Source organism: Odocoileus virginianus, chromosome 7 (genome assembly GCF_023699985.2).
Source record: "Odocoileus virginianus isolate 20LAN1187 ecotype Illinois chromosome 7, Ovbor_1.2, whole genome shotgun sequence".
NCBI lineage: Eukaryota > Metazoa > Chordata > Mammalia > Artiodactyla > Cervidae > Odocoileus > Odocoileus virginianus.
In genome coordinates, this window is record NC_069680.1 from 80,290,331 (window position 1) to 80,301,200 (window position 10,870).

The 10,870-nt window shown below is 43.5% G+C and overlaps 1 pseudogene; it reads right to left on the bottom strand.

Moving 5' to 3' along the window:
* Positions 1 to 9,448: 9,448 nt before the first annotated feature.
* Positions 9,449 to 10,648, bottom strand: LOC110134065 (adenosylhomocysteinase pseudogene; annotated as a pseudogene).
* Between the last annotated feature and the right edge of the window lie 222 nt (positions 10,649 to 10,870).

The window sequence follows — 10,870 nt, forward strand, 5'->3', positions numbered from 1 at the left end:
TTACTGAGGCTCCTGCTGCAGTAGTGGGGAATAAAAACAAGTAACAGATTCCGTTCCTCGCTCCCCCATGGGAGTGAGCTGGTTACTCTTATGCAGTGAGGGAAGGGGTGTGCTCAGGGGTTGGGCTGGAGGGGTGGTCTAGGTGGTTTGCTCACCCCTCTGGTGGTGGTGTGTGCAGTGGGGCATGCGCAGTACCCTGCTTTTGCTTCCAGCTCCTTAGATGTGGCAGTGGGGCTTTTGGTATCTTTGTATCTTCTTATCCATATTTTGCCCCACTGTACAGGCACAGTTTTTATTCCCTTATAGTTTCTTTTAGTTTTGTTGCTTGAGGAGATGTTTGGCCAGGTACAAGCACTGCAGCAAAGGACCCCAGGTCCCAGCCTGCCTCAAAACCTCAAAGTGGAGCACTGATATAATTTGTTGTTGTTTCGTCACTAAGTCATGTCTGACTCTTTGCGACCCCATGGACTGCAGCACGCCAGGCTTCATGTCCCTCACTATCTCCCAGAGTTTGCTCAAACTCATGTCTACTGAATCGGTGATGCCATCCACCATCCCATCCTCTGTCCCTCCATTCTCCTGCCTTCAATCTTTCCCAGAATCAGGGTCTTTTCCCAATGAGTCGGCTCTTTGCATTAGTTGGCCAGAGTACTGGAGTTTCAGCATCAGTTCTTCCAAAGAGTATTCAAGGTTGATTTCCTTTAGGAATAACTAGTTTGATCTTGCTGTCCAAGGGAGTATAATCACTCCACTGATTATGACTGAATTTCTGGTAAACCTCTTTATAAGCCAAAAAGAAGGTTTGAGAGAAAGATGTAGTGGTGAAGCATTTACAGTGCCCATTCCTGGGAGGAGCTCCTGTCCTCCATAAAGTAAAACCACAGGAGGTTGTTTTTTGTTGCTGTTCTTTGTTTGTTTGTTTTGTTTCTGCCACGCCACATGACTTGCAGTACCTTAGTTCCCCTACCAGGGATTGAACGCAGGCCACCCAGGCCACAGCAGTGGAAGCGCTGAATCCTAACCGCTGGACCACCAGGGAATTTCTGTGTTGATGTTTCTGTTGATGTGCCAAACATGAGAGGGAAATTAAGCCGAGGATAATCACTAATGATATTTGATCTTTTGTTTCAGATGTCTGTTTATTGTGAAAAGCATGCATATAAGAATCAAAATGAAAATCCTATCCCAGACTACAAACACAGCTTGAAAGAATTAGGAGAGATTGACACCCTAGCCATCTCTGGGGATACTGACTCATTGGACATAAGAGATAGCTATTTGACAAGCCTATTTAAAGATTGTTGAAATATACTGGGACTTATATAATACAGATACTCTTTAGCTATTTATTTATTCTGTTGCAATGATTCCTACTAATGTCAACTTCTCCTAGGTGTTGTCAGTTGCTAGCTACACAACATGTTTTAGTTCTATAAAGTCAGAAAAACTACAATATCTGTGCCACTAATACTTCTATCGAGGAACTTGGCTATCCTTTCTCTCTTATAACTCTTTCCCCCGCTCCGTGTCAACAGTGTTGAAGAGTTTTGTTGAATCCTGTTTATAACAGTAACAGCGCACATGAACACAGTCCTTATCCCAGGCTTAATAGGATGAATGGGGATTCAGCAGTGATCAAGTCAAGCATGATCCTTCCTTATTCTCATTGATCTTAAAGTTGTCTCTTCTTTTTTGAAAAGCCCACTCTTTTTCTTATTTAACCTCTTTTGTGGTGCTCAAAGTAAAAATGGTTGCCCCAACCTTACCATAAAGTACTCACTGCCTTTGGGAAATCAGACTGAACTTTAGCTAAGGAGCGGCGGAACTCCCCGTGCTTCCTTTCCAACTGGGCTTTTTCTGCCTTCAAGTATCTGTATGTCCACCAGATGAACCTCTATTCTGAGAGAACCCGAAGAAGTACAGTAGGGAGTCACTAATCATTTGTTATCCAACAAATTGGATTTGTTACTTATATTGTGTTACTTATATGTGTTACTTATATTGCTGCTTATATTGTGATTCTACATTTTGCCTCTTGACTCTGAACCAGCAATAGTGTAGAGAACTTTCCCTCAATGTCTTCTGGTACATGGAGAACCAGAAAAATCATTCATGGGTTACTTTCACTATTTGTTTTGGTACACTGATTTAGTTGTTCTAAAGAGAAACCTAGACAAACTAGCTATGACAAGCCTAGACAGCGTATGAAAAAGCAGAGACATCACTTGCCAACAAAGTGATGTCTCTGTGACTAAAGGTCCCTATAGTCAAAGCTATGGCTTTCCCAGTAGTCATGTATGGATGTGAGAGTTGGACCATAAAGAAGGCTGAGCACTGAAGAATTGATACTTTCAAATCATGTTGCTGGAGAAGACTCTTGAGAGTCCCTTGACAGCAGGGAGATCAAACCAGTCAATCCTAAAGGAAATCAACCCTGAATATTCACTGGAAGGACTGATGCTGAAACTGAAATTCCAATATTTGCCCACTGAAGAACTGACTCATTGCAAAAGACCCTGATGTTGGGAAATATTGAGTATAGGAGAAGGGGATGACAGAGGATGTCAATGAATATGAACCTGAGCGAACTCCGGGAGTTGTGAAGGACAGGGAAGCCTGGAGTGCTGCAGTCCATGGGGTCCATGGGGTCGCAAAGAGATACGACTTGGCTAGTGACTGAACAACAACAAAGCAGAAAACATGATCTTATCCTTAGCCAGGGCAATTGTATCAATATTACCCTAACTGCTCACAAGGTTACTTTTGTTAACTGAGGATTGTAGGATTTCTAACTGCATCCTGGATTAGAAAGTATTTGACTACAAGTCTAAACTATTATTCATTTGTTCAACAAATGGTTATAGAGTGGCTACTCTGGCTGTAGAAGATTTAACAGAGGACAAATTAAGCAAATATTCCTACTCCCATGGGACTTACATTCGATCTGAAAAGAAAGGAAAGAAGCAAGATAAGTAAAATACTATTTTAAAGTAATGTTAAGGAGAAAATAAAACAGAGGAAAGAGAGAAACACCAGGGAAAGGGGGATTACAATTCTTGATATGAAAAGCTCACCAAGGAATTGTATTTTGAGTGCAGATCTGGAGAAGGTGAAGGAGTGAGCTATGTAAATATTTGGAGGGGAATATGCCAGGTAGAGAAGAGAAGGTGCGAAAGCCCTTGGTGGAAGCTTGCTCACTATGTCAGAAGAACAGCAAGGAGGCAAATCTGGCTGAAGATGAATGAGCTAAGGAGAAAGTAAATAGAGGTAAAGTTAGAAAAAAATGGGGCAGATTACACAGGGCCTCATAAGTCACTGTGAAAACTTGGGCTTTTATGAGAAGTGAAAAGGGAGCCACTAACGGTTATAAGGAGGAATGACATGATTGATGTATGCTTTAACATGAGTGCTACTGTTTTGTTGAACTAAAATTTAAAGAGGGGCAAGGAGGGACTTCCCTTGTGGTCCAGTGGCTAAGACTTCACACTCTCAATGCAGGAGGCCAGAGTTCAATCCCTGGTCAGGGACCTAGATTCCATATGCTGCAACTAAGAGTTTGAATGCCAACTAATGATCCCAAATGCCAAAAAAAAAAAAAAAAAAAGACCCCATGTGCTGCAGCTAAGACCCAGCACAGTCAAATAAATAATTTTTTTTTAAAGGAGCAAGGAAAGAAGTAGGAAGAACTGAGGAAGATGTTGCAGTATTCTGTATGAGAAATGATGGTGACTTGAACTCGAGTGGTAGTAGTGGAAATGGTACCAAGTGATCGAATTCTGGATGTATTTTGAAGAGAGAGCCAGTAAGATTTACTTGTTGGATCAGATTGGGGTGAGAGAGAAAGGGAAGACAATAAAACACCAAGGATCTTGGCCTGAGTAACAGGAAGAAAGGAGTTGCCATTTATTGAGATGAGGATGATGGCAAGGACGATAGAGCAGGGATGCTTGTCAGACATCAAAGCAACGAGTCTGCAGCTGAATGCAGAGGTCTGGGCTGGAGATGGAAACTTGGGAGTCACTGTCATGTGGTGGCATAGAAAGTGACTGGAGGAGGGACCTCCCTGGTGGGTCAGTGGCTAAGATTCCTTGCTCCCGATGCAAAGCATCCAGGTCCAATCCTGGGCAGGGAACTAGCTCCTGCATGCCACTACTAAAGATCCTACGTGCTGCAATTGAGACCTGGTGCAGCCAAATAAAGTTAATTAATTAATTTTAAAAAGTCTAACCAGGGAGCTGGGAGTTGGTGTTCTGTGTTTGACTAAAGAGTCGGACACGACTGAGCAACTGAACTGAACTGAAGCCAATCCAGTTTGCACAAGGTTCTGAAGATTTAGGATTCTGTGCTGCACAGGAGATGAATGATCCTGCCTGCTGTGATTAAGACTCAGAACAGCCAAATAAATAAATACGTATTTAAATAATTTTTTAAAATAAATTTATTAAAAAATAAAGTGACCTCAATGGAAGTGAAAATAAATAAAAGAGCGTATTCAGAGGTCACAGAGATGAGGAAGAACCAGCAACGGAGACAGGGGACAAAAACCAGCAGTGTGGTGTTCTGGAAGTGAAGAACGTGTTTCTAGGGGAGAGTGATTAACTGGGCCAAACACTGCTTTAGGTCACAAAAATGAGAACTGAGATGTGACCTCTGGATGCAGCAATCTAGAGGCCTGTGGTGAGCTCTGATAAGAGCAGTTGGTGGAAGAGTGAGAACAAAAACTTAATGGGTTCAGGTCAATGAGGAAACAGGATGAGCAGAATTGGACACAGGCAAATGTAGAGAATTAGTTCATGGAGTGTCCTGTAAAAAGAAAGGCATGGCAGAAACAGGGTCAAGAAAGGGTTCTTAAAGGATGGGTATCAAAAAAAAGGATGGTGCAATGATACTTTGTTTTGTTTTGTTTTTTACTGTACCTCTTGGCATGTGGGGTCTTAGTACCCTGACCAGGGATCAAACCCATGCCCTCTGCAGTGGAAGCATGGAATCTTAACTGCCGGATGACCAAGGTAGTCCCTGACAACATGTCTTTATATATTGATGAATAAGTCTATAGAGTGGCAAGTTGGCACACAGGAAAGAGAAGAGAGAATTTATTAGAGCAATGCTTTTAAATTGACAAAAGGAATAGGGCTAATGTGTAAGGGGAGGGGTGGGCAATGAAGAAAGGCAGATGCAGGCCAGGTAGTTGTTGCAGGAGACATGACTATCCTTTGGTTTCTATACACTTTTTACAAAAGAAATAAAACTTTTGGTTAATGTACTTATACATAATGATAGTGATGGCTGACATACTCACTTTGGGATGACCAGATTATCTTTGTTTTTTTTTTTTTTAAGATTTTTTTTTATGTAGACCATTTTTAAAGTCTTTATTGAATTTGTTACAACATTGCTTCTGTTTTATGTTTTAGTTTTTTTTGCTGGAGAAGCATGTGTGATCTTAGCTCCCTGACCAGGGATTGAACATATACAACACCCCCTTCTTCATTGGAAAGTGAAGTCTTAACCTCTGGACCACCAGGGAAACCCCAAGAAGATTATCTTTAAAATTTGAAAAGTATACATGTTGCTAATGCTGTTGCCGTCAACACTGGGAGGAATGTTATAGTAATATTCCAAGACAGTCTGGTGATCTTCCTCCCAAATTGTTCTTCCTGGATATGCCTCTCTGGTGGTTTTAAAGTGTTTCCTTAATAATCAACTCTACTAAAATAACCCCACAATAATTAGCTCCTTTCATCTAAACACCAGCTATTTTTTAGTTTGGATCTTTGAGTCATAAAGTTTTTCTATTTTTTTTTTCTCAAAGTAGCCTACATTCTTGTTTCCTAAGCTTGATTATAGGTAGTCTAGTCCATTTCAAAAATTGGTAAAATACAGCTGCTGACTGCTCCATTCAGTTAATTTTCAATTTATAGCTACTTTCCAGTTCAAATGATTAAAGGTAGGAACATGAGATAATGGGTCATTTACTAGGTTGTTGATACTGATGCTCATACTGAAAATGGGAAGGGATCATTCTAGAATGCTTAAAATATGTTAGAAAAAGACTTTTTGTTGGTTGGTTGATAAAAGGCTTGGCATAGCTCTCTGTTCTTTCGGTGAGATCACAAAAGTCAGGATTGAAAACCTCTTTAAGGATCACCTGGCCCAATCATTCATTTGATGCTTCAACTCCCCTGTAACATCTCTGCTAAGTGTGTCCACACTTTCCTTAGCTCTAATGCCAGGAAAGGGACTACTTTACTCTTCTACATCATAGACATTTACATACAAGAACACATATGAGGATTTCTATTTAATGATGATGAATTGTATGAAAGTTTTCAGGACAGTCAAGAGATTTTTCAGTTGCTACACAAAGGATTATAAATCAGAGTTCTGGTTTTACATAGATACAAATGGGGACATGCAGGTGGAAATGCAGGCATAAGTACTTTGTACAGCAGGCTGAGATGCTGAGAGTCCTAAGCTAATTCTGGTCTGAAGCACTAGTCACTTCACAGTTGAGGGCAGAGGATGATGTGGGAAGTCTGAGCTGTAGGCTGCTCTCCCAAAGCTATCCTGTGTGTGAATTTTCTTCCTTAAACTTGACAGCATGGCTGACAGCTTTCTTGTCTTTGATTTAGCTCAAGGTACCTGGTTTGCTGCAAGATTTAAAATCCCCCCTTCCTGGTTCATCATTTTGGTCAGAAGATTTAGTTCATAATCATTAATGTTTGATAAGATAACTGGACAAAACTATGCATCCTTTTTCCTCTTAAATACACATTATACAGACAGAGTGAAGTCATTTCAGGTTAATGAAGTTGATGTTTTATTTTTGCTTTAATCAATGTGGTTAGCATTAATTCCAGCTGAAATAATGTTTTTCAGTTTTTATATAAACCTCAGGATAGTAAGTTTACTAAAAAATTGTTTCACTGGGGAGAGAGGGATGAATAGGTGGAGCACAGAGAATTTTAAGGGCAATGGGACTCTTTTGTGTGTGCATGCTCAGTTATTTCAGCTGTGTCCAACTCTCTGAGACCCTATGGACTGTAGCTCACCAGGCTCCTCTGTCTACGGGATTCTCCAGGCAAGAATACTGGGATGGGTTGCCATGCCCTCCTCCAGGTGATCCTCCTGACCCAGGTATTGAACCCACGTCTCCTGCACTGCAGGCAGATTCTTTACCACTTAGCCACCAGGGAAGCCCCGGAACACTTCTGTATGATACGCTAATGATGTCAATGTACACTTACTGAAACTACATTATTATGTAGAACACAAAGAGTGAACCCTAATATAAACTGTGGACTTGGGGCAATAATAATGTGTCTGTATTGGTTCACTGATTGTAACACAGGTACCTCTGTGTTGGGGGATGTTGACAGAAAGGGAGGCTGTCCTCATAGGGGCCAGGGGTATAAGGTAAGGGGTATTTTCTGCTCAGTTTTGCTGTAAACCTAAAACAGTTCGAAAAATAAAGTCTATCAAAAAATGATTTCACAAAGCCTTCAAGTAGAAACGCCAGGTTTTGAAGAAGCACAATTACTCATTTCCAAAATGTTCTTTTGTTGTTAGTAAACTTGGAGTCATTTAAAATAAATTGTTACCAATGGCAATAAAAAACTATAGTGAAAGCATTTACTTCTTTGTTAAATTATTTTGTACAGTGAAGAACCAGTCTTATTTAGTTGTATGATAAACTTAGGGGTGTCTGAAAAAAGCACCATAGATGAAGAGCATTAGATTTTCAGAATTTTTTTTTTAAGGCAGAACCTGAATCCTGGGCAGAAAGATTTTCTCAAATAATTGAAAAGTAATCTCTGGGATAACTGGATATTTTCTCTGGGTCTTCTGATGGTTTTATAACGTGCTGGCAACTTCAGACTAGTGAAAATAGGTAGCATTTTCTAAGAAATAGTCAGTTGATTTTATTGTACAGCGTGATGGAAAGTGAACCTCTGGAGTCATAGAAGAAAGGAGAGGCATAAATGACCTGTTTCATTCTTGGGGGCTGGGAGAACCCCTGGAATGTAGTTTAGTATGATGCCTCATCCTGCCTCCATGGGTGTCTAAGACAATTGTCGCAAACAATAAGAATTCCACTGGGATTCCAATCCTAAGAGGTAATAGGTGAGGGGCACTTAGAGTGCCTTGTAGAGTATGTGTTATGCTCATCTTTTCCCCAGAAAAGTGCATGGAGTTTTTTGTTTAATTAAAAAAGAAAAAGAAAAATTTTTTTTTAATTTTTTGGCCGCGCTGGGTCTTTGATGGTGTGCATGGGCTTTCTCTAGTTGCGGCAAGCAGGAGCCACTCTCTAGTTGCAGTGCTTGGGCTCCTCATTGTGGTGGCTTCTCATTGCAGGGCACGTGCTTAGTTGCCCAGCTGCCCCACACCATATGGAATCTTCCAGAAGTAGGGATGGAACTCATCCCCTGCACTGGCAAGTGGACTCCAACTACTAAACCATCAGGGAGTCTTTTTTTATTTAGGCACCAAAATCTTTATTAACCCACCTTCTTGCTCAATTTTATCATTATAAACCAAATGAATCTCTTTTTGATCCAGAGTTGTGGTGGGAATTATCAAGTTACAATGTGCTTATAAGTTTCTCTAGCTCCTCTGAGCCTCTGGCTGTCACTTTTCTTGTCCTCTCTTGCTTAACAGTACATTCCAACCCCTGAAAATAGGAACTAAAACTACCAGTCTCTTTGCTCTGAGGTTTAAGAGAATGCCAAGCACTAAGCCAGGCTCTCAGGAGCATTCAAACTCCAAGAGTTCCTCCCCACCCTTTGACAAATCCCCTTCTTCCCTGTCATGGGCTGAGGAACCAATGAACTTGTCATCAAGAACATGGGTCTAAAGTCCAGAGGCCAAGCGAGGGCCTGGATGGTAAAGTGCATGGGCAGTGTGCCGACCACTGCCAACTTCCCGCCTAAGGAAGGACTGACTGAGTGGGCAGTTCAGAAACCCCTGAGCTCCAGGCTCTTTCCCTGTGGGTAACATCTATATACCTCCATCACGACCAGGGCTTGAGGGAGGACTTTTCAATCCCCCGCCACACTTGGGACAGCATGAGGGATGCCGCGGAGGCCAAAGACTGAGCAACTAGCCCTAGGGAGTCGGGGGGGGGGGGGGGGCATTACTGAACCAATTTCAAAGGTGGTGGCATTTTTGCTCTTGGGGAGGAAAGGTAGGGAGCTTCCCAGGTGACTCCGCCTGCCAATGCAGGAGATGCCAGAGGTGTGAGTTCCATCCCTGGGTGGGGAAGATCCCTTGGAAGAGGAAATGGCAATCCACTCCAGTATTCTGGAAAATCCTGTGGACAGAGGAGTCTGGAGGGCTACAGTCCATAGGGCCGCAAAGAGTCAGATGGGACGGAGAGCCTGAGCTGCTTGCAGGAGAGGTGGGACCCAGGAAAGGACAGCAACTGGCAAGCAAAGGGCAGGCTTGGCTCTTAGTGGTCAGGCTGGAAGGGGCCATCATGGGACATGCCCAGGTACTGGGCCTGCTTCTCAAGTCAGCTTGGTCATTTTCACATTCAGCTTGCCCACGGGGGCTTTAGCCACTGCTTTATCCAGGTTCTTGGGCAGGAAGTAGACCTCCACAGGGTACTTATCTGGGTGGGTCCACAGCTCAATCTTCACCAGCACCTGGTTGATGAAGGAGTCACTCATCATGAAGCTGGGGTGGCCCATGGCGCAGCCCTGGTAGACCAGCTGGCCCTTTGCCAGCCCGATGATCAGTGCCCATTCTTCAACAAGTCCATCTGGGGCTTGATGTTTGCCTTCTCCACAGCATTCTCATTCAGGCACCTGATATCACTCTCCATGTTAAAGCATCTGATTTACACACAGTGGCATCATCTTTCATGTGTTCAAAGTGTGGATTGATGGACGATATTGGTACAGCCCATAGTGGTGACAAAATGCTGCCCTCCTGATGGGTCTCATCCATGGTGGTCACCTCACACCCCTCCGTGGCAGCCTAAAGCGCACTGATGGAGTCCATCTCCCCTATGATGAATCGGGCCCCCAAATCCCTTATGGCCTAGGCACAGCCCTTGCCCTCGTTGGCACAGCCCACTACCACCGCCGTCTTACCCGCATTCATCACATCAGGAGTCACCGACGTTGACAGCAGGCACCTTCAGGACCCCACTGACCATCCTTTTATACAGGCTGGGGACCCCCGCTGTGGTCTCTTCAGAGATGCCTCAGATGTCAGACTGCAGGTACTGGGTGTGGATGCAGTTGGTGAGGTCAGCACCGTTGTCCAGCATCATGTTCAAGGGCACATCCCTGAAGCACAGCATCTGCTGGATGCACCACAGACACTCCTCACCCATGTCACTCTTCCGGGCACGGAATGCCAGCCTTGGCAATGGCAGCTGTTGCGTGGTCCTGGGTGGAGAAGATATTGCAGCTGGACCACTGCACCTCACCACCCAGACTGACGTGGGTCTCACTGAGGACAGCTGTCTCCACGGTCACGGGCAGGCGGACAGCAACATGGCCCCCTTCAGTGACTCGGAGGCGGAAGACATCTCCTGCACGTATATTGGGCGTGGCTTCTCATTCTCTGTGAGGCCCAGGGCTCTGTGTCCCCAGGCAGCCAGGCTGAAGTCAGTGGCTTTGTAAAGCAGCTTGTTGGACATGCTGGCAGCATTTCTGTTTCTGCAAGGAGCAGAGAATGCCGGCAAAGGGGGCTGGACCTCAGTCTGGGAACAAGAGCTGGCAGGGCAGCACCGTGCAGGGTGAGAACAGACTTTTTTAGGTAACATTATAAATGTTGGTCGTTTTGCTCAAGCGGTTGTCTTGCTGGTCGTCTTGCTCAAGTGGAAGGGGATACTTGAATGTGTATATATGAGAGAATATAA